This window comes from Ranitomeya variabilis, chromosome 2 (assembly GCF_051348905.1).
Source record: "Ranitomeya variabilis isolate aRanVar5 chromosome 2, aRanVar5.hap1, whole genome shotgun sequence".
NCBI lineage: Eukaryota > Metazoa > Chordata > Amphibia > Anura > Dendrobatidae > Ranitomeya > Ranitomeya variabilis.
Window position 1 is genome coordinate 163,958,802 of NC_135233.1, and position 23,834 is coordinate 163,982,635.

At 41.8% G+C, this 23,834-nt stretch overlaps 2 long non-coding RNA genes across 13 annotated transcripts in view; one reads left to right on the top strand and one right to left on the bottom strand.

Annotated features, from left to right (window-relative positions):
- Positions 1-23,834, bottom strand: part of LOC143804741 (uncharacterized) — a 1,170,763-nt gene that overhangs the window by 263,645 nt on the left and 883,284 nt on the right. For all 11 annotated transcript variants that reach the window (XR_013221090.1, XR_013221088.1, XR_013221086.1 and 8 more), the window contains one exon: positions 18,530-18,597. This is a non-coding gene — a long non-coding RNA (uncharacterized LOC143804741). The remainder of the gene's footprint in view (positions 1-18,529; positions 18,598-23,834) is intronic.
- Positions 1-23,834, top strand: part of LOC143804743 (uncharacterized) — a 123,240-nt gene that overhangs the window by 28,247 nt on the left and 71,159 nt on the right. For both annotated transcript variants that reach the window (XR_013221095.1, XR_013221094.1), the window contains exon 2: positions 3,233-3,387. This is a non-coding gene — a long non-coding RNA (uncharacterized LOC143804743). The remainder of the gene's footprint in view (positions 1-3,232; positions 3,388-23,834) is intronic.

Here is a 23,834-nt window from a genome sequence, read left to right on the forward strand (position 1 = left end):
CCTCAGTACATTTGATACAATTCAATAATATATAAACTTATGTTACAGTGTCGCAGCTTCTGACAAAGCAATTGTAGATGCCTGGGGTGATGTATTGTATTAATTTACTCATTTGTAGACAGCATTTACAGAAAAAAAAGTTATGATGTTACTATTTTTCAGTGGGTTGGCCGAAATGTTGTTATCATAAACATTTTGCTACTTTATACATTCCTGTGCTACCTTTTATACATTATTACTATAGAGCAAGTGCAACATTGCAATTATATGGTTCTCCTTTTTATCATTTTATTTTCCATATGAGAACAAGATGTACTTGGACTGTAACCTTGGACTGACAAGCATAGAATTTTTGCATGATTTGGATGCAGTGTTGAGCATACAAGCTACTTAGTGGTACTTAAAGGGAATCTGCCAGTAAGATCTACAAACTGAATATATGGGCATGCAGGTTATTGAAATGTAAATATTTTGACACCTTTACATCTTCTATCTGTTGCTGTGTTCCAAAGTGAATTGTGCTTTCATTCATATGCAAATGAGACATTAAGTGATTTCCTCCTAGAGCACTTAATGCCTTATTTGCAAATGCTTGAAACAACTAATTACTTGAGAACAGATTAACAAATAGAAGATATAAACTTGTCAAACAAGTCCCAAGCCTCTGCCTTTGGAGGTTATTTACCCAATCCAGCCTCTTTAACTTGATTGATAGCTTTTGCCTGATTTCCTTGCCTTGAAGAAAAAGGAAACACCTCAGACTCTCGCCTACCATAGAAACCTTCAAAAAGAACCTGAAGACTCACCTCTTCTGACAAGCCTACAGCCTGCAGTGATCCTCAACCTACTGAACAGCCGCACAACCAGCTCTACCCTCTCCTAGTGTATCCTTATCCATCCCCTGCAGACTGTGAGCCCTCGTGGGCAGGGTCCTCCCTCCTTCTGTACCTGTTAGTGCCTTGTTTTTTGCTCATGTTTATTGTATTTGTCTATATTTGTCCCCTTTTTCACATGTAAAGCGCCATGGAATAAATGGTGCTATAAAATGTATAATAATAATAAATAAAATCCAGAAAATCACATTGTATAAATTATATAAATTTATTTGCATTTTGCAGTGAGAAATAAGTATTTGATCCCTCTGGCAAACAAGACTTAATACTTGGTGGCAAAACTTTTTTTTGGCAAGCACAGGAGTCAGATGTTTTTTGTAGTTGATTATGAGGTTTGCGCACGTTAGGAGGAATTTTGGTCCATGCCTCTTTGCAGATCATCTCTAAATCATTAAGATTTTGAGGCTGTCGCTTGGTTACTCGGAGCTTCAACTCCCTCCATAAGTTTTCTATGGCATTAAGGTCTGGAGACTGGCTAGGCCACTCCATGACTTTAATGTGCTTCTTTTTGAGCCACTCCTTTGTTGCCTTAGCTGTTTGTTTTGCACCATTGTCTTGCTGGAATACCCAGCCACGACCCACTTTTCATGTCCTGGCAGAGGGAAGGAGGTTGTTACTCAGTATTTTACGGTACATGGCTCCATCCATTCTCCTATTGATGCGGTAAAATAGTTCTGTGCCCTTAGCAGAGAAACACCCTCAAATCATAATGTTTCCACCTCCATGCTTGACAGTGGGGACTGTGTTCTTCGAGTCATAGGCAGCATTTCTCTTGCTTCAAACACGGCGACTTGAGTTAATACTAAGGCCTCTTTCACACTTTTGTTTGCTGTGGAGCGTCGTAATGCGTTGTTGTGATGTATCGACGGACATCGTGAAAATAGCGAAAAACTTAAGCAACGCATCCAGTGTATTTCCGGGGAGACAAGAGAGAGAGAGACTCTTTTTCCCAGACTTGAAAATCCTTCCGGGCATGCTCAGAGTGGAAAAACAGGATATGTCGCTGGATTCCTGGCTTTCACAGTCAGCAACGCATCCTGCGTCCATAGGTATCCATTATAGCCAGTGACGGGCAGCGCAGGATGCGTCGCTGAACGATTTTCCGGCGTGCAGAAAAAATGTTCCTCTGAACGTTTTCTCCGCCTGATGAATCGTTTTTGGCCGACGGATCCAGTGCACGATGGATGAAACGGATGGCCATCCGTCACAATCCGTCGCTAATACAAGTCTATGAGAAAAAACAGGATCCTGCAGAAAAATTAGCAGGATCCTGTTTTCTCAAAACTCGACGGATTGTGACGGGAGATGAAAGACGGAAGTGTGAAAGAGGCCTAAAGACCTCAATTTTGGTCTCATCTGACAACAGCACATTCTCCCAATCACTCACAGAATAATCCAGGTGTTCATTGGCAAACTTCAGACAGGCCTGCATATGTGCCTTCTTGAGCAGGGGGACCTTGTGGGCACTGCAGTATTTTAAACCTTTACGTCGTAATGTGTTACTATTAGTTTTCTTGGTGGCTGTGGTCCAAGCTGCCTTGAGATCATTAACAAGTTCCCTGTGTATTTTTAGGCTGATCTCTCACCTTCTTCATGATCAAGGACACCCCACGAGGTGAGATTTTGCATGGTTCCCCAGATCGATGTTGATTGACAGTTATTTTGTATTTCTTCCATTTTCTTACTATTGCACCAACGGTTGTCTCCTTCTCACCCAGCGTCTTACTTATGGTTTTGCAGCCCATGACATCCTTATAAAGCTCTTTGGTCTTGCCCATGTTGTAGAGGTTAGAGTCTGACTGATTAATTGAGTCTGTGGATAGGAGTCTTTTATAAAGTTGACTATATAAGACAGCTGTCTTTAATGCAGGTAACGAGTTGATTAGGAACATCTAACTGGTTTGTATTAGCCAGAACTCTTAATGGATGGTAGGGGATAAAATACTTTTTTGTCACTGTAAAATGCAAATATACTGTAATTAATACAATGTGATTTTCTGGATTTTATTTTTAATATTCTATCTCTCAATGTTAAAATTAACCTACCCTTAAAAATATAAACATGTCTTTGTCAGTGGGCAAACTTACAAAAACAGCAAGGGATCAAATACTTATTTCCCCCACTGTATGTGGTTCAGGGTGGATGATCTTACTGACAGATTCCTGCTAAAGCCCTCATTCTGCTTTATGCTAATGTTGGTCAAACCTGCCAGTATCTGAAAGCTTGACCAACAGTCTTATATGTATGGTGGCTTCACCAACTCTCCCTTGGCAGATGAAGTCAGGGGAGATAAGGATCCGGCATTTCTGATTTTGGATTCTCAATCCTTTGTTCTCAGCAAGATAAGCCGCCCCAGAGGAGACTAGTAGCAGTGATCCCATAGGGAACACAGGAGATCTGAGAGGAGGGAGTGCTCTCATGTATCAGAAAGTTGGACGAGATAATTGCTAGCTAAACCATCGGTCGAACCATCATTCATCTGAAAGCTATCTGGTATGTATGAAGCCCCTATTAGCTTTAAGTCACTTGTGGGTTCTACAAGCAAAGTAATGCTGTGGTAATTAACGATAGGACCCTTTCCCTTGTTATTAAAGTAAAATATACTTTTAGCATTTGCATGACTATAGTGTCTGTAGGTGTAGAACCTCATAACGGACTGTGATGGAGTATTTTTTCAACCTAACCAAGTTAGCTCAGTATTAGCAAGAAACTATTTAATCTCTTTTGTTACAAGCAGAACTTCACCCTGAGACTTCAGCATGAAAGTGTAACTAAGGATTACTGGTCTGAGAGGATTTAAGAAAACAAAACCTCCTTTCAGGACACAAAACCCATTCTGATTTTTTTTAACCACTCTCCTCATCAAAGTCTTCATGGGCAGACAAATTATTTGGTGGTCTTTGGTTTAGGAATAAAAAAAATAAAGTGCAAAGTTCAAGATGAGACAGCACGAGAGTCTGGTCATAACACAAACATAGAAAGAACGGAATGACCATGTGTTTTGCACTTGAGTGACTTTGTGTGATCAAGTAGTTTTGCTTTAGGCACAGAGAGGGAAAATGCGTGTGGTCTGGCCTTTGTTTTAGCAGTTTCACTACACATACAATAGATGTGGTTAACTATGAGCTGAGAAGAGAGGCTAAGAACCTGTTACTGTTGGAATATAGAGATGAAAGGTTACTAATTGTCTCTAAAACAAGCCACTGAAAGTACAAGTTCACATCAGAGCACTGTAGAAAAGAACATACAGAACACAAATAAGCTATGCAAAACAGAGAGGAAAAAACATCACAACGTTGGTGACCTGTAGACACAGTTGTAGGAAGGACATTCAGGTTACCTGGTCACTGACTTCATCTGTGCATTTGCACGATCAGTAATACTAATAAATAATTATGCAAACCACCGTATGATGTAGCATGAACTCTATGATCTATCAAACAGTAACCATCAACTGAATTTATAGAGGCGCGTCATGGACCATAAATGAGGTAATCTCAGTGGTGAAAGCTAAGTACTTATATAGAACTAATTCAGCATATTCGGCAGTGCACATACATTAGTTTATCAGCATGTTTTAATTGTATAGCATACTTGTCCCACAGTTAGTCAAAACTGTGGTCAAAAGAAGTGCCACATATAGATATAAATTCAATGCAATCCTACCAATAGCAGAAAGTAAGCCTAATATGTGGCCCTGACTATACGCCTTTAAGTTTAAACACCCTGAAAGAATCATACTATTGTGGACACAGAGACATTAGGACTCCAACCACCCTCCGCCATGTGTATATTACCTGTGTTGAGGTCGCTTTCAAAAAGAACTCTGCCCGGTGGCACGGAGGTTCAGCTTGCCACCGAGCAGAGTACTTTTTGAGAGCGGCATCGACACAGGCAATATGCACATGGCGGAGGGTGGTTGGAGTCCTAATGTCTCTGTGTCCACAATAGTATGATTCTTTGAGGGTGTTTAAACTCAAAGGCGTATAGTCAGGGCCGCATGTTAGGCTTACTTTCTGCTATTGGTAGGATTGCATTGAATTACATGCACCTATTCACGACATGTCTGGTCCAACCTATAGTGTTTTGCCCTGTTTCTATATAACAGTAATTTTGAACTTTAATTGTATTTGAGGGCCTATTGGCAACAAACTGTATTTCTATTTCCCCTGACACCATAGTATGTGCAATATTTATACTAATTACCTCCTGTGTATGGATTAGTTGTCCAGCTCTAGTTGACCTCATTTTCATGTGGTTTGTTTGAGGCACCTTGTCTAGTGTTTATCTATGTAGTTATATGTATTTTAATATTTTCAATAAAGGTATGCAGTGATTTTATATCTATATGTGGCACTTCTTTTGACCACAGTTTGACTAACTGTGGGACAAGTATGCTATAGTTATATATGAAGTGTTGCTCACTCCCGTGTTGGGAATATGGGCTTGGGTATTATGCTTACATGTTTTAATTGTAACTAGAAAAACGTTATTCTAAGATGCTACATATTACAAGATGTATTCCAAGATATAGTACTGTTTTCCTATAAATCTTGACTACAATGATCTGTAGTAAACCAGTATAGTCAAGATTGCGATTTATCTGTCGCCCATGCCCATTCTGTAGTAAAAAACCCAAATTCAATATTCGGAACATACACAGTGCCCAATTTATGTATTGTTCTCCAGGATGTTAAGTATATGTTATGGTTTAGATAATGACAATTGCATTTGTACAGTGAAAAATAAAAAGTTTATTGGGAAATTATTTATTAAATGTCAATTGTTATACTCAGAAAATTAAACCTGAATTCATGTGAATTCACATAATCTCTGTCTGTGTTCCTCTAGTAAAAAATAAAGCGTTCACAGTGCTCAAGTACAACACTTACGTAAAATATTTCCCTTCAAAGCTCTGCACTTTGTGTGCTTTCTTTTTCTTATTTCGCGAATATGGACTTGGTATACTAGTCTTCTAATTGACAAAACCAGTACAACGTAACCCAGTTTGGCCCTGTTTATTTCAGTTTTAGGAGCTTGATTTAAAGCTCCTACAGCATATCTTTAAAGGAGGCCTTTGATGGATGTCGCACAATGGCATGTGTCCCCCATGAGGTCCCACTGTGAAAAAAAATACTATGCAGTATAGATAATTTGTATGGAGACGTTTAGTCTATTCTTTTTATTATATATGTATATTAGCTTGATACAGGCCAATGGGCCATTTTTTTGGCCCCAATTGAGTTTGTGGAGCCTTATCAACAAGTGCCACCCATGCCACATAAGTTCAATCTGAGTATAGCTTCTCAACAGCTAGAGTGGTGCGCAGCCTGTGAAAAAAGAACTAGTATGTACTGTCACCAATCCATGCGAAAGACAGTTTTCAGATGGCAGAACAGGTTCATTCCACTCGAACACCCACTGATACATTATAAAACCACATCTCAGTAACCCGCCTGCCTTTAGGTAAACCTAATCAGAATTAACCTGTTTTATATAATAATACCAATATGTCCAAAATAAGTAGTTTGTTAGACATTTCAATTTACTGTACATCAACAAATGTTTGTATGTGGCCTAATTGCCACCAGACAAGAAGAGATTCCAACAGAGTGTAATCAACAAAATATCAATTTTATTAATACATAATTAAAATAAGTAATTAAAACAGACAGGGCTAAAAAAATCTCCAAATATGGAGGTGAAAACATGGAAAAAATAAAAAAATATTGGAGTGAAAATATGTAGATTAAAAAACCCTGAGACGGTCAATATACCCTCTAGGCCAAGTGAATAACAAAGATTGCCACTAGTATTGGAAATAAACAAGTGTATATATTTATATATACAGTACTAGATGTTTCCAGCCAGCTAACGCTCGGCCCGCTCATTACTATCTAATTAACGCTGCTGGTGATTAAACTAAAGTAAATAATGACAACATTCAATAGCGCTTCCGCAGGTGGTAAATTAACTTTAAATGAAGTTAATAACAATAGTGTGGTGATGTGTTGGGGACGGGATTATGTGTGGTGATGTGGAGGGGGGATTATATGTGGTAATGTGGTGGGGCGGGATGTGTGGTGATGTGGTGGCAGGGCGGGTTTATGTGTGGTGATGGGGTGGGGGGGCAGGATTGTGTGTGGTGATGGGGTGGGGGGGTGGGATTATGTGTGGTGATGTGGTGGGGCGCGGGATTATGTGTGGTAATGTGGTGGGGGGTGGGATTATGTGTGGTAATGTGGTGGGGGGGTGGGATTATGTGTGGTGATGTGGTGGGAGGGCGGGATTATGTGTGGTAATGTGGTGGGGGGGGGATTATGTGTAGTAATGTGGGGGGGTGGCGGGATTATGTGTGGTAATGTGGGGGGGCGGGATTATGTGTGGTAATGTAGTGGGACGGCGGGATTATGTGTGGTAATTTGGTGGGGGTGGGATTATGTGTGGTAATGTGGTGGGGGGGCGGGGTTATCTGTGGTAATGTGGTGGGGGCAGGATTATGTGTAGTAATGTGGTGGGGTGGCGGGATTATATGTGATAATGTGGGGGGGCGGGATTATGTGTGGTAATGTGGTGGGGTGGCGGGATTATGTGTGGTGATGTGGTGGGGGGGTATTATGTGTGATAATGGGGTGGGGGGGCGGGATTATGTGTGGTGATGTGTTGGGGGCGGGATTATGTGTGGTGATGTGTTGGGGGGCGGGATTATGTGTGGTGATGTGTTGAAGGGGTGGAATTATGTGTGGTGATGTGGTGGGGGCGGGATTATGTGTGGTGATGTGGTGGGGGCGGGATTTGTGGGGGGTGGGATTGTGTGTGGTGATGTGGTGGGGGGCGGGATTTGTGGGGGCGGGATTGTGTGTGGTGATGTGGTGCAGTTTGTGTGTGGTAATGTGGTGGGGGGAGGAGCTACTGTGCAGGGGGCGGGATTAGCGAGTAATCACGATGCCTCTTATATATATAGATGTATTGCACGCTCAGGGACCGTGCTCACCCTCCCGCCCTGTCTGTTTTAATTACTTATTTTAATTATGTATTAATAACATTTATTTTTTATTGATTACACTCTCTTGGAATCTCTTCTTGTCTGGTGGCAATTAGGCCACTTACAGACATTTGTTGATGTACTGTTTTATATAATGTTTGCAGCCCATGCACATTGATAACTGGAAGATGTTGCTGTTAATAAAATATTCTTGTTGTTAATACTGCCCTATATCTGAGGTAGAAGGAAGTAAAAAAAATAAAATAGTCTAGTAAGCACATAATCTAGACGATACAAGAAAATATAGTGTAGCAATGGAAAACATCTTCATTTAGTTACTGACTAAGTATGTCGGTATTCATGACTGACAAAGACGAGCAATGATATTTGCATTGTCTGTCTCTCTACTAAACACAGATAGGCTTTGTTTTGTGGTCGCTTAAAAAAATGACTGACTAATGATGCTTACATTATTGTGTAATGAACTAAATATAACATACATTGTCTTGGCAAGAATTCAGTTTATCAGATAGGCATGGTCAGGGCCCGAAGCACATCATTATGGAAGCTCCAGACACAAAGGGTCATTTATTAGCCATCAAACATGTAGATCGGCTACATGAATTATGTTTCTTCTATTCTGCGCATTTCTTCTTTATTACATTGACACTTACTGTATATATGCTGTGAGACAGAGAGGGGGGATCATACTTGAGGGTCATTACGTGTCCCCCAGGATGTGCAGAGAAACATACTGAACCTGCAGGAGAGCATTGTAATTAGAGCCACAGCTGTGGTTATAATGCCAAATAAAAGAGTGTGGACTTGGTCAAGTTATTTGACCAAGTCAGAGATTTAGGAAACTCTAACATGGGCTTTAATTTTTGTAGAGTTCTGTAGGAAAGTAGTGGGATGTATCCCTCCCTCCACGCCGGGTCTTGGGAGTGGCCCATGTCCACGATTCCCATTTAAACTTTCAGTTAAGGTTTGGGGGTGTCAGTTTTGGTTTGCAAGAATCAGAACAGGAGGCTCAGTGCAGGACAGGTCTGTGTGAGAATGAACACAGGCCAGAGAGAGCAAAGGCATTGTTGTACACAAATTATAAGGTGGTTCAATCGCCCACAGCAGTAGACTGATACGGACTGGTATGGATAATCCGGCTGTGAACCGGAGGATAACGTTTAAGTTTATTTTTGTAAATTGCCAAAATAAAGACTTTAAGGCTAAGCTCACACTTGCCTTTAGCTGGTCTTAATATGGCTGCGTACATCCTCTGTTAAGCTCCGCCTATGCTCCACCTACTTCCGCATGCATCCTGCTTCGTCCTGGGTACCTATATTTAATATTGGGTACGCAGGGACATGCGATGTTTGCGTATGTGTCCGCATGCGGCGTTTTGACGTGCCCACCAACCGCATGGGAATGCAAAAAGTTGCATTCCTGTGTGGTCGGCGGGCACGTCAAAACGCCGCATGCGGACGCATCTGCAAACAACGCATGTCCCTGCATACCCAATGTTAAAGATAGGTAAGCAAGACGACGCAGGATGCATGCGGAAGTAGGTGGAGCGCAAGCGGAGCTTCACAGAGGATGTACGCAGCCATATTAAGACCAGCCAAAGGCAAGTGTGTACTTAGCCTAAGTCAAACTATCTTGGGTCATGGCCTCATTATCACACTGTCATGAAAGCCACTGCATTACAATGTCTAATTCTTAGAAAAGAAACTATGTTGATAGTGATGTTTCTTATACAAAAAATCACATATATTCTACCTGCTGTCATTGTTTCCCCTACAGAGTATACAGTGACTGATGTCCTGTCCACCCAACCCAGTAACTTTTCCTTAGATATTATGATATCCAGATGCTTTAGAGCCTGTCCAGACTGGGTACTAGAAGAAAAATATAGGCGTATAGAGTATTCTCTACCGAGGTAGCAGGGCCAAGTATGGAGTATATTTGTGTTCTGTGGCCACAGAGTAGGACATAGTTTTATTCAGGGACATAGTGTGATGTAGGGTGTCATGAATCCCCAATGGCTAGGGATAGCACGGGACAAGCAAAGTACAATAAATATCGGACGAGCTCTAGGGTGATGGAACCTGGGCTGACCGCTGCCCTACGCCTGACAAACGCAACTAGAGATAGCCAGGGAGCGTGCCTACGTTGGTTCTAGACGCCACGCACCAGCCTAAGAGCTAACTAGTACTGCAGAGAAAACAAGACCTCACTTGCCTCCAGAGGAACGAACCCCAAAAGATATAGTTGCCCCCCACATGTATTGACGGTGAAATGAGAGGAAGGCACACACATAGAGATGATGTATATAGCTTTAGCAAATTGAGGCCCGCTGTAAACTAGAAAGCAGAATGATACAAAAGGGGACTGAGCGGTCAGCAAAAAACCCTAATCAAAAAAAACCATCCTGAGATTACAAGAACCCAAGTGCCAACTCATGGCACATGGGGAGAACCTCAGTCCACTAGAGCTACCAGCAAGCATTGAGACATAATAAGCAAGCTGGACAAAAAAAAACCAAACAACTGAAAATCAGCACTTAGCTTATCCTGAAAGATCTGGGAGCAGGTAGGCAGGAACCAAACAGAGCACATCTGAACACATTGATAGCCGGCAAGGGAAATGACAGAAAGGCCAGGTAAAATAGGAAACACCCAGCCTCTGATGGACAGGTGGAAACCAAAGGCCGCAACCCACCAAAGTCACCCAGTACCAGCAGTAACCACCAGAGGGAGCCCACAAACAGAATCCACAACAGTACCCCCCCCTTGAAGAGGGGTCACCGAACCCTCACGAGAACCCCCAGGGCGATCAGGGTGAGCTCTATGGAAGGCGCGGACCAAATCAGTCGCATGAACATCGGAGGCGACCACCCAGGAATTATCCTCCTGACCATAACCCTTCCACTTAACCAAATACTGGAGTTTGCGTCTGGAAACACGAGAATCCAAGATCTTTTCAACAACATACTCCAATTCTCCCTCCACCAGCACCGGAGCAGGAGGCTCGACCGAAGGAACAACGGGCACCTCATACCTCCGCAACAACGACCGATGGAACACATTATGAATAGCAAACGATGCTGGGAGATCCAAACGAAAAGATACAGGGTTAAGAATCTCCGAGATCCTATAAGGACCGATGAACCGAGGCTTGAACTTAGGAGAAGAGACCTTCATAGGGACAAAACGAGAAGACAACCACACCAAGTCCCCAACAAGAAGTCGGGGACCCACGCGGCGACGGCGATTAGCAAACTGCTGAGTCTTCTCCTGAGATAACTTCAAATTGTCCACCACCTGATTCCAAATCTGATGTAGCCTGTCCACCACCACGTCCACTCCAGGACAATCCGAAGACTCCACCTGACCAGAGGAAAAACGAGGATGAAACCCCGAATTACAAAAAAAAGAGAGACCAACGTGGCAGAACTAGCCCGATTATTAAGAGCAAATTCGGCCAGTGGCAAAAAAGCAACCCAGTCATCCTGATCAGCAGAAACAAAACACCTCAAATAAGTTTCCAAGGTCTGATTAGTTCGCTCCGTCTGGCCATTAGTCTGAGGATGGAATGCAGACGAGAAAGACAAATCAATGCCCATCTTGGCACAAAACGTCCGCCAAAATCTAGACACAAACTGGGATCCCCTGTCAGAAACGATATTCTCCGGAATCCCATGCAAACGAACCACGTTCTGATAAAATAAAGGAACCAACTCAGAGGAGGAGGGCAACTTAGGCAAGGGCACCAAATGAACCATCTTAGAAAAGCGGTCACACACAACCCAGATAACGGACATTTTCTGTGAAACCGGGAGATCAGAAATAAAATCCATGGAAATGTGCGTCCAAGGCCTCTTCGGGATGGGCAAGGATAACAACAACCCACTGGCCCGTGAACAGCAAGGCTTAGCTCGAGCACACACTTCACAAGACTGCACAAAGGTACGCACATCCCTAGACAAGGAAGGCCACCAAAAAGACCTGGCCACCAAGTCTCTTGTACCAAATATTCCAGGATGACCAGCCAACACAGAAGAATGGACCTCGGAGATGACTCTACTGGTCCAATCATCCGGAACAAACAGTCTTTCTGGTGGACATCGATCCGGTTTATCCACCTGAAACTCCTGCAATGCGCGTCGCAAGTCTGGGGATACGGCGGACAATATTACCCCATCCCTAAGGATACCAGTAGGCCCAGTGTCTCCAGGAGAGTCAGGCACAAAACTCCTGGAAAGAGCATCTGCCTTCACATTCTTTGAACCTGGCAGGTATGAAACCACGAAATTGAAACGAGAAAAAAATAACGACCAACGAGCCTGTCTAGGATTCAAACGCCTGGCAGACTCAAGGTAAATGAGATTCTTGTGATCAGTCAAGACCACCACGCGATGTTTAGCACCCTCAAGCCAATGACGCCACTCCTCAAATGCCCACTTCATGGCCAAAAGCTCCCGATTACCCACATCATAATTGCGCTCGGCGGGCGAGAATTTTCTAGAGAAGAAAGCATATGGCTTCATCACCGAGCCATTAGAACTTCTCTGTGACAAAACCGCCCCCGCTCCAATCTCGGAAGCATCAACCTCAACCTGAAAAGGAAGTGAAACATCTGGTTGACACAACACAGGAGCAGAAGAAAACCGGCGCTTAAGTTCCCGAAAGGCCTCCACGGCCGCAGGAGACCAATCAGCAACATCAGCACCCTTCTTAGTCAAATCAGTCAAAGGTTTAACAATACTGGAAAAATTAGCAATGAACCGACGATAAAAATTAGCAAATCCCAAGAACTTCTGAAGGCTCTTAACAGATGTAGGCTGTGTCCAGTCACAAATAGCCTGAACCTTAACGGGATCCATCTCAATAGTAGAAGGAGAAAAAATGTACCCCAAAAAAGAAATCTTCTGGACTCCGAAGAGACACTTTGAGCCCTTCACAAACAGAGAATTGGCCCGCAGAACCTGAAACACCTTCCTGACCTGTAGAACATGAGACTCCCAGTCATCAGAAAACACCAAAATATCATCCAAATACACAATCATAAACTTATCCAGATATTCACGGAAAATATTGTGCATAAAGGACTGAAAGACTGATGGAGCATTGGAGAGTCCAAAAGGCATTACCAAATACTCAAAATGGCCCTCAGGCGTATTAAATGCGGTTTTCCACTCATCACCCTGTTTTATCCGCACCAGATTATACGCACCACGAAGATCTATCTTAGTGAACCACCTAGCCCCCTTAATGCGAGCAAACAAATCAGTAAATAATGGCAATGGATACTGATATTTGACTGTAATCTTATTCAGAAGGCGATAATCTATACAAGGCCTCAGGGAACCATCTTTCTTTGCCACGAAAAAAAAACCTGCTCCCAGAGGGGACGAAGATGGACGAATATGTCCCTTTTCCAAGGACTCCTTAATATAATTCCGCATAGCAGTATGCTCTGGCAGTGACAGATTAAATAAACGACCCTTAGGGAACTTACTGCCAGGAATCAATTCTATAGCACAGTCACACTCTCTATGAGGAGGGAGCGAATTGAGCTTAGGCTCCTCAAAAACATCCCGATAGTCCGACAAAAACACAGGGACCTCAGAAGGAGTAGATGAAGCGATTGAAATCAGAGGTGCATCATCATGAACCCCCCGACATCCCCAGCTTAGCACAGACATTGTTTTCCAGTCCAGGACAGGATTATGAGTTTGTAACCATGGCAGAACAAGCACTAGTACATCATGTAAATTATACAGTACAAGGAAGCGAATCACCTCCTGATGAACGGGAGTCATGCGCATGGTCACTTGTGTCCAATACTGCGGTTTATTCATAGCCAATGGTGTAGAGTCAATTCCCTTCAGAGGAATAGGAACTTCCAGAGGCTCTAGACTAAAACCGCAGCGTTTAGCAAATGACCAATCCATAAGACTCAGGGCAGCGCCCGAATCCACATAGGCATCGACGGAAATGGAAGACAGTGAAAAAATCAGAGTCACAGACAAAATGAACTTAGACTGCAGAGTATCAATGGCAAAAGATTTATCAACCCTTTTTGTGCGTTTAGAGCATGCTGATATAACATGAGCTGAATCACCACAATAAAAACACAATCCATTTTTCCGCCTATAATTTTGCCGTTCACTTCTGGACTGAATTCTATCACATTGCATAGTCTCAGGTGCCTGTTCAGAAGACACCGCCAACTGGTGCACGGGTTTGCGCTCCCGTAAACGCCGATCAATCTGAATGGCCATAGCCATAGACTCATTCAGACCTGTAGGCGCAGGGAACCCCACCATAATATCCTTAATGGCCTCAGAAAGACCATTTCTGAAGTTTGCAGCCAGGGCGCACTCATTCCACTGAGTAAGCACCGACCATTTCCGAAATTTCTGACAATATATCTCCGCTTCATCATGCCCCTGAGAGAGGGCTAATAAAGCCTCTTCAGCCTGAATCTCTAGGTTAGGTTCCTCATAGAGCAATCCCAATGCCAGAAAAAACGCATCCACACTGAGCAATGCAGGATCCCCTGGTGCCAATGCAAATGCCCAATTCTGAGGGTCGCCCCGTAGGAAAGATATAACAATCTTGACCTGTTGAGCAGGGTCTCCAGAGGAGCGAGATTTTAAAGAAAGAAACAATTTACAATTGTTCCTGAAATTCAGGAAGGTAGATCTATCTCCAGAAAAAAACTCTGGAATAGGAATTCTAGGTTCAGACATGGGAGTGTGAATAACAAAATCCTGTATGTTTTGAACCTTTGCCGCGAGATTACTCAGGCTGGAAGCCAAACTCTGGACATCCATGATAAACAGCAAAGATCAGAGCCATTCAAGGGTTAAGAGGAGGTAAGAAGCAGCTAGACAGCAATTAAGGGCTAGGCAGCAAAACTCTGAAGGAAAAAAAAAAAAAAAAAAAAAAATTTCCCTTCAACACTTCTTTTTCTCCTGCTTCAGCCCAAACAATTAACACTTTGTGGGCCGGCTATACTGTCATGAATCCCCAATGGCTAGGGATAGCACAGGACAAGCAAAGTACAATAAATATCGGACGAGCTCTAGGGTGATGGTACCTGGGCTGACCGCTGCCCTACGCCTGACAAACGCAACTAGAGATAGCCAGGGAGCGTGCCTACGTTGGTTCTAGACGCCACGCACCAGCCTAAGAGCTAACTAGTACTGCAGAGAAAACAAGACCTCACTTGCCTCCAGAGGAACGAACCCCAAAAGATATAGTTGCCCCCCACATGTATTGACGGTGAAATGAGAGGAAGGCACACACATAGAGATGATGCATATAGCTTTAGCAAATTGAGGCCCGCTGTAAACTAGAAAGCAGAATGATACAAAAGGGGACTGAGCGGTCAGCAAAAAACCCTAATCAAAAAAAACCATCCTGAGATTACAAGAACCCAAGTGCCAACTCATGGCACATGGGGAGAACCTCAGTCCACTAGAGCTACCAGCAAGCATTGAGACATAATAAGCAAGCTGGACAAAAAAAAACCAAACAACTGAAAATCAGCACTTAGCTTATCCTGAAAGATCTGGGAGCAGGTAGGCAGGAACCAAACAGAGCACATCTGAACACATTGATAGCCGGCAAGGGAAATGACAGAAAGGCCAGGTAAAATAGGAAACACCCAGCCTCTGATGGACAGGTGGAAACCAAAGGCCGCAACCCACCAAAGTCACCCAGTACCAGCAGTAACCACCAGAGGGAGCCCACAAACAGAATCCACAACAGTAGGGTATTATAGTTATAGGGCATACTTTGTGGAGAAGAAGTGCTGTAAAAGTGAGGAGTGGAATAAAGTGTTTTTGTATTACTATTTCACCCTACAGATTTGTTTTCCAAATTTTTTGTTAATTCGATATATGATACATTGAATAGTGTCATTCAAAATGGCAATAAACTGGCAGTCTTATACTGCTAAGTTCATAGAAAAAGAAAAAGTTATGGCTCTTAGAACAATGGTAATCAAAAACCAAAGAAGAAAAAGAAAATTGGACCCAGTAGGTGAAAAAGGTTTCTTCTTGATTATGATAGTGTATTAGCGTTTCAATCCTGGTACTCTTCATGGTATGTGGTTATATCTGGTGTTCAGGGCCGTTTCTGCCATTCGGCCAGATGAGAATCTTGCTTCAGGCTGCAGTTTGGGTTGTCCCTCAGGGGACAAGATCCCAACCTAAAAACATGATAGATGCTGGCTATTATGTATATGGCATCTCTAACAACAGCAGTAGGAAATAAGCTTTAGACGCTGCCTTCAATCATTTAGATAACGCTGCCAACACAATCACAGGGTACCGATGAGTTGCCATGGCATATGGATGCCTGTTGAAGGTCCCTGTCGCTGAGATTTCAACTCACCTATGAAGCTTTGACATAGACTGAGCTTCATAGGAGACTGAGATTTGTCTTGTATTGTGCAATACTGGGTTACGGCACTATACAGTGAAAGTGACCAGACTATCACAGGTTCAAGTCTGCCGAGGGAGACTAAAAATGTGGTAAAAAAATAAATTAAAAGTTTAATAAAAAATAAACAAATAAATCCAATAAAATAAATATAGTTGGTATTGCCACATCCATAAAAGTCAAGTCTGTGAAACTATAAAATGAATAAACCTATCTAAATGCTAGAATTGCGTTATATTTTGGACACCTCTTCTCCCTAAAAAAATGCAATGAAAAGCGATCAAAACATTGTATGTTCTACATGTATCAACAAAGTATCTGCTCAAAGATAAAAAAAAAAAAAGTCAACAATGGAAAAACAAATGTTATGCTTCTCAGAAAATGGCAGCACAAATCCCAATTTAGTTATTTATTTATTTTATCAAACTTCTCAATTTGTTTATCACTATAATGTAACAACTTTGATGCAAGTTTGGCATTGCTGTAATCCTACAGACCTGGAGAATCATGTTGACAGGTCATTTTTTACAATATAAAGAATGCCTTAAAATAAAGGGAAGGGGGTGCGCCATTTACATTTTTGCCTCAGGCAGCAAGAAGGCTAGAATTGGCGTTGCTGATGCCGTATTTATCTATAACCTTATCTTGTCTGCTTTTACCAGCAGAATGAGAAATGGACACCCTGCAATCCAAACTGAAAAGCAAGTGCAACTTAATAATAAAAACAGGTGAAAATCCTTCAGAGATGAATGATACCACAACATAGAAAGGAATAACATTTGAACTGCTCATCAGCAGCTCTAGAGGCCTCATATGTGACACCCATGGTCTTATATGATATTTTGGATGCAGTCATTTGATAGCTGTTGTTAGTAGTAGCCTGTTCTGTCTTGCCTTTTCTGTCTACTGAGAGGATAGGGACAGCTTTCCAAGAACTTCAAGATGCGCTATATAAATCTATAGTGAATCATCAGACACTTTTTTGGTAGCTCACACGTCACAATTAAAACAATGAGCTAAATCAGTGTCCCCCAACTCCAGAAGCCATTAACAGATCATGTTTTCAGGATTTCCCTAGTTTTGTCCAAGAGATGGAATTATCACCTGTGCGATAATAATAATATAATAATAAAAATCTTTATATAGCGCCAACATATTCCGCAGCGCTTTACAGTTTAACAGTTTCAAACACAACAGTCATAGGTAACAACGTTAACAATACAATAATTAAAGCGAAATAAGAGGACCCTGCTCGTGAGAGCTTACAATCTACAATGAGGTGGGGGAGATACAAAGTACAGGTGTGTATTTACAATGATGTATTTACAACGATGGTCCAGCCATCTTCAGGGGGGTGGGGGATCGATGGGGATAGTGAATGGGCTACACACACAAATATAAAATGAGTTTGATTAGTGAACGTGGTAGGCTGGTCTGAACAAATGTGTTTTGAGGGAGCGCCTAAAACTATGCAAGTTGTGGATGGTCCTAATATCTTGGGGTACAGCATTCCAGAGGATTGGCGCAGCACGGGAGAAGTCTTGGAGTCGGGAGTGGGAGGTACGGATCAGTGCAGAGGTTAGTCGGAAGTCATTTGCAGAGCGCAGAGGTCGGTTAGGCCGATAGACAGGAATGAGGGAGGAGATGTAAGGGGGTGCCGCACTGTGGAGAGCTTTGTGGGTGAGAAGAAGTACTCTGAATTGTATCCTGTAATGAATGGGCAGCCAGTGTAACGACTGGCGAAGAGCTGGCGATACTAAGGAAATCTGGAAAACATGATCTGTTGGTGGCTCTTGAGGACTGGACTTCGGGAACACTGATCTAAATAGTGATCATTTATTTGTAAAAACTATTCTGATCCACGTGAAAGCAGAAAAATTGGTAGACATCAAAATGTGACAATATTGTCTTAAGCAGAGAACCTCTCAGCACAGTGATATCGCCATCTACACTCAAACGCTAATGAAACTTTGCTTTTTCCACTGTTCAACTGTTTTTTTCTTTTGGCTGATCCTGACTTTTGAGGCAACTGACTTGGAACATCAACTGGTGATATCCAAACTCCTGACAGAGGTTACTAACCTTGATATCATGTGGTCACCTACTATACTGGAAGCAATATAAGAGTTGTCTGAGATTTTCTTTTTAAGTGCATTAAAGGCAGGGATTGATATAGAATATTAAAATTCACATTACTTACCTATGCCAGGAAGATCGATTGGCTGCAGTGGTCATGTGAACGATGGACTTGACGCCGTTGCTCAAGCTCTATCAGAGGAATAAATGAGTATCAGTTAGGTTTATTAGAGAAATTGACAAACTTTCTGCAATTTGCAATAAACCAATTTGCAATGGGGGTTGAATAGTTTTGATTGCACCTGTATGTTGCATGCAATTTGTAGGCCAAGAGGAGAGGCGAGTCTAGTGATGTACAGGACTTTTGTTAGCGTGCAGTAATTGACCAGTGACCACCTAAAATAAATTATGGTACCTTTTTATAAGACATCTGGACATCATTAAATAAAAATGTATGCTAACATCATATACATTAAAGTGCAGTGAACTACAGTGAATGGATATTTACATACAGTAGGATCCTGCATCTTGAAAAATTCTGCTGCATTTTTGAGCTTGCATATCATGCTGCAGTCACAGCAGGTTAGCATTGGCAGGTATGTCTAAAGTGGGGAAAATAAGTATTTGATACACTGCCGATTTTGCAAGTTTTCCCACCAGAAAGAATGGAGAGGTCTGTAATTTTTATCGTAGGTATGTTTCAACTGTGCGAAAATCAAAAAAAAAATCCAGAAAATCACACTATATGATTTTTACATAGTTAACTTGCATTTTTATTGCATGAAATAAGTATTTGTTACAATAGAAAAATAGAACATAATATTTAGGACAGAAACCTTTATCTGCAATTACAGAGGTCAGATGTTGCCTGCAGTTCTTGACCAAGTTTGCACACACTGCAGAAGGGATTCTGGCCCACTCCTCAATACAGATCTTCTCCAGATCTTTCAGGTTTTGTGGCTGTCACTAAGCGAAATTGAGTTTCAGCTCCCTCTAAAGATTTTCTATTGGGTTCAGGTCTGGAGACTGGCTAGGCCTTTCCAGTACCTTGAAATGCTTCTTATGGAGCCACTACTTAGTTGCCCTGGCTGTTTGTTTGGGGTCATTGTTATGCTGGAAGACCCAGCCATGACCCATCTCCAATGCTCTTACTGAGGGAAGGAGGTTTTTGGCCAAAATCTCAAAATACATGACCTTATCATCCTCCCTTCAATAAAGTGCAGTCGCCCTGTCCCCTTTGTAGAAAAGTACCCCAAAGAAGGCCTTCATTGCATCCCATAAGACACTTATGCGTGCCGAGCCCAATTTAGTGGAAAAAAATTCCGATAGTTGCTGCCTCACATTGTTATAGTCAATAATTTTAAGCCAAAATGGATTAAACCTTCACCCCTGAGAGAATCTAGACCTCATCGGAATCCACCTTCAGCTGAAACCGTAGGGGAGAGTGATCTTATAACGACCTATGAGAATATTCTTTTTAACGAGCTTCGAAATCACAGAAGGATGACATAGTACCAAATAAATTCTTGAAAAGGACTGATATGTCGATGAAGCACAGGAGTAGACCTTTGAGTTTAGAAACCTCTCTCTCCAGATAATAACCAGGCCCACCTCCTTAATAAGGCAGTCAAAGGGGGATTGAGAATTCTTTCCTGCTGTAAATTTGTCTCTAAATGGATTACATATATTATTAAAGTCTCCCATAATTAATAAAGGGATATCTGGCCACTCTGCCAGTTTCATTAAGATTTTTGTGAATGGAATGTTAGAGTAAGGAGGGGGAACACATAATACAACACACATTCAAAATGAGAAATTAAGCAATGGACACCTACAAACCTCTCTTCATCATCTTTAAAGGTGATTATGCATATAAAGGGAATATTTTTATGCACAATACGATAGACTACCCTAGAGTATTTGGAATAGAAAGATTGCAGGCAAAACCTCATCCAGGACCTGTGCATTAAATTAAGATTATTTTTTGACATGCGTCTCCTGTAGCCCTATTGCCGGGTTCATCTTTTTGACATATTCGAATATTTTGTGGCTTTTGGAATTGTTCCTCAAACCTCTTACATTCTAAGATATAAAATTAACTGTTACACCCATTTACTAAAGTAGTGAATAAATACAACTATCCTTGTCAATGTCACCAATTCCAGATATTTTACCCACCATATAATCCAGCCTTTAGCAGGTTTGCACAGGAGATAGGCTTTCTCCTCAACCCAGCTAACAAACATCCCCCTTCCCTCCCTCAAACAGTATGAACCTACCCTAACCTGTAAGGCACGGGGTCTAAAGCAGATCACAACCATTCGGTGCATACTCCACAATAAAAAGTACCAGAAATATAATATTCTGTATCAATTGTCTTCTACACAGAGCCTGCCACACTAAAAGTAAACCATATAACTTGCATATATGTGTCATTAATCATAAAACATTATTACTCACAACTTCCACATTGAACCTGTCAGGGAGAAAGCATATGTGACATAAACTTTAATTTACTCCACATTTTAGTCACCAAACCACCAGGGCTCTCAAGAACTTGAATAATTTCAGCCCCTTTTAGCGTGCAGAGCATCCCGTTGGATCTGCCATTTATTACAGTCCAGCCATCTCAGAGCATATTTAGGGTATTCAAAGAAAAAGGTGGAACCCAACACAATCACTATCAGTTTTGCGGGGAAAATCATAGAATATTGCAGCCCAAGTGACCTCATTCTTCTTTTAATGTCTATGTACATGGATCTGGAAAAAAGGATACTCTCTGCCCTCCAAGTGATATGTTCCATTTCTCCCGTGCTATCCTTAGTATGATATCCCGGTCTTTACAATGTAAGATTTTATTCAGGACAGACCTAAGATCGGGTCTCGTGGGAACCCTGTGGACCTTTTCCACACCAAACAAAGGAATGAGGACTTCTTTCCGATCTAGCAGCCACTTTAAAAAAGAAACATCCAGGTCTCTCCCTTCTATATTTTCATGGAAACCCACCAACCTGATATTATTATGCCGCAGGCGATTTTCCAGATCATTAGTCTTGGCCGTTAAGGTGGCAACTGCTTGCTTGTGACTTTGAATGTCTCTATGGACAGGAAGGAGGGTGTCCTCCAGCTCACTAACTTTCCCCTCCACAGCAGTTGTGTGTTCAGCCATTGTTTGCAAAACCGTTCCGGATTGTCAGAATGGTCTCCTGAACAGCAATCAAAACATCCAATAAACCCTTCACGACCTTGGTATTTTCTGTTTTTGCTTTTACATTTTTTGCTCTCCTTCCCAGAGTCATAACGTTTTTATTTTTCTGGTATTGCTGAAATACCAGGGGCCAAGGGCTCCCTAACTATCCCCGCTCCCTAGATTACTTCTGATGTTGAAGACACCGGGGCCACGTACCTTGCTAAACTTCTAAATCTACCCTATATCTGTCCCCCTCCTCCACCCAGGGTAGTGGGGAGTAATATTGTATGTATATACACAAACCAGACTAAGAAGTGAGAACGTACAGGGATAAATGAAAATACCAAACATTCAAATATGCACTCACAGACAACAGAGAGGAACACCTGGTAGAAAAGGAAGGGAAACCAAATAGGAGAGGATGAGGATTTGCATACAGCCGACAGTCACAGATCAACACTCCAAACGCCTCTACCAACAACTGACACCACCACTCCACACCAGGCAGTATAAGACTAACACTGGCAATCCAAATTGCAAGATGAAATATATAAGAGAGGTAAATGGCCAATACTGAACAGCTGAAAACATCCAAGCAGGTATGCTTCAGAGACTCTAAGCTGAACAGTTTAACCCCTGTACTGCTTTCAGAAACCTACACTATTTAATATGAAGGAGAAGTGATTCTAATCAGTGCAGGAGAACATAAAATCAGAAGCTGTGGTCTTCTGGCCCATCTCTGTCATGGTAAACCTGTAACAACACCATTGATTTTAGCATATGCTGTACTGGAAAATGGGGACAAAAATGCAAATGCAGTGAAATTGAAAAAAAAAATGCAAATCTATAATTGTTTTTTTCCCCTCATGTTCACTAAGTGCCTAACCTGACCTGCCGTTATGATTCTCCAAGTAATTCAGTTTGTGAAAAAAAAAGAAATGGCACCATTTTCAGAGACCCGCAGCGTTTCCATTTTTCAGGATCTGGGTCTGGGTGAGGGCTTATGTTTTGCGCTCCGAGGTGCCGTTTTTATGGATGTCATTTTGGGGTAGATATGATGTTTTGATTTCCTGTTACTGATTATTATTGCAATGCTGCTGCAACCAAAAATACATAATTCTGGTGTTTTGCTTTTTTTCTCGTTACACCGTTCACTAATCAGATTAATTATTTTTATATCTTGATAGATCGGGCATGTCTGAATGCAGCGATACTAAATATGTGTATTTTTTATTGTTTTATTTTGAATGGGGCAATTTGAATTTTGATTTTTTGATTTTTAAAATATTTTTAAACTTTTTTTTAATTTTTTTTACACTTTTTTCTTGCTTCAATAGTCCCTAAGACTTGAAGCTGTGATCATCCAATCAGACTTCCTTAGTAAATCAGCAATGACAAGCTCAGGGGACTTCTGCAGACCCCCGGTTGTCATGCCAACCCATCAGTGCCCCGTGATCATGTGCAGGGGTGCCGATGGGCAGGATTATATAACTTGCTGGTAAGCGCAAGTTACATACCGCTGTCAGAGATTGACAGCGGCATTTAACTAGTTAACTGTCACAGGTGGATCGCTATCCCACCAGCAGGTATTAGGGGCCCATCAATCAAATTAGCTGTCTTGTGCAAGAAAATATGCGGGCTCAGCGTTGGAGCCCACATCAAAGGGGGGATGCACAACCTATGATGTATATATACGTCATAGGTTGTAAAAGGGTTAAAGATGGGGATTAACCTAAGAATTTTACACCAAGGGTGCTCTCCGTGTGCTTGGAAATCAGCTCTACATTATTGTGTATCTGGGAGTTTGATGCTGTGCCATGAGGGGCACCTTACCCCCTCATTTTCCTGTGTGATAGATAGATAGAATAGATAGATAGAATAGATAGATTGATATAGATAAATAGATACAAATATGTGATAAGATACATAAAGATAGATATAACAGATAGATCGATATAGATGGATACTGTACATCTAGACGATAGCACTTGTTATTTTTAGCCCCCTTCTGGCACACTCAGCTTGTTTACAAATTACAAGAGGGGTCTGCAGAATATTGGTTTCAGAGGTGCACAAAAAAGGGTCAAATTAGAACCATCTGTTAACTAAAATGGACATTTCCATTGCAAACTATTACTGTGTTATGTTTTTTTTTTCTGTGTCATTTAAGGACAAGGCACTTTCCATTATTACACAACCATGTTTTCAACAAGCCTGCTACCTCACGTTACTGGTTTGG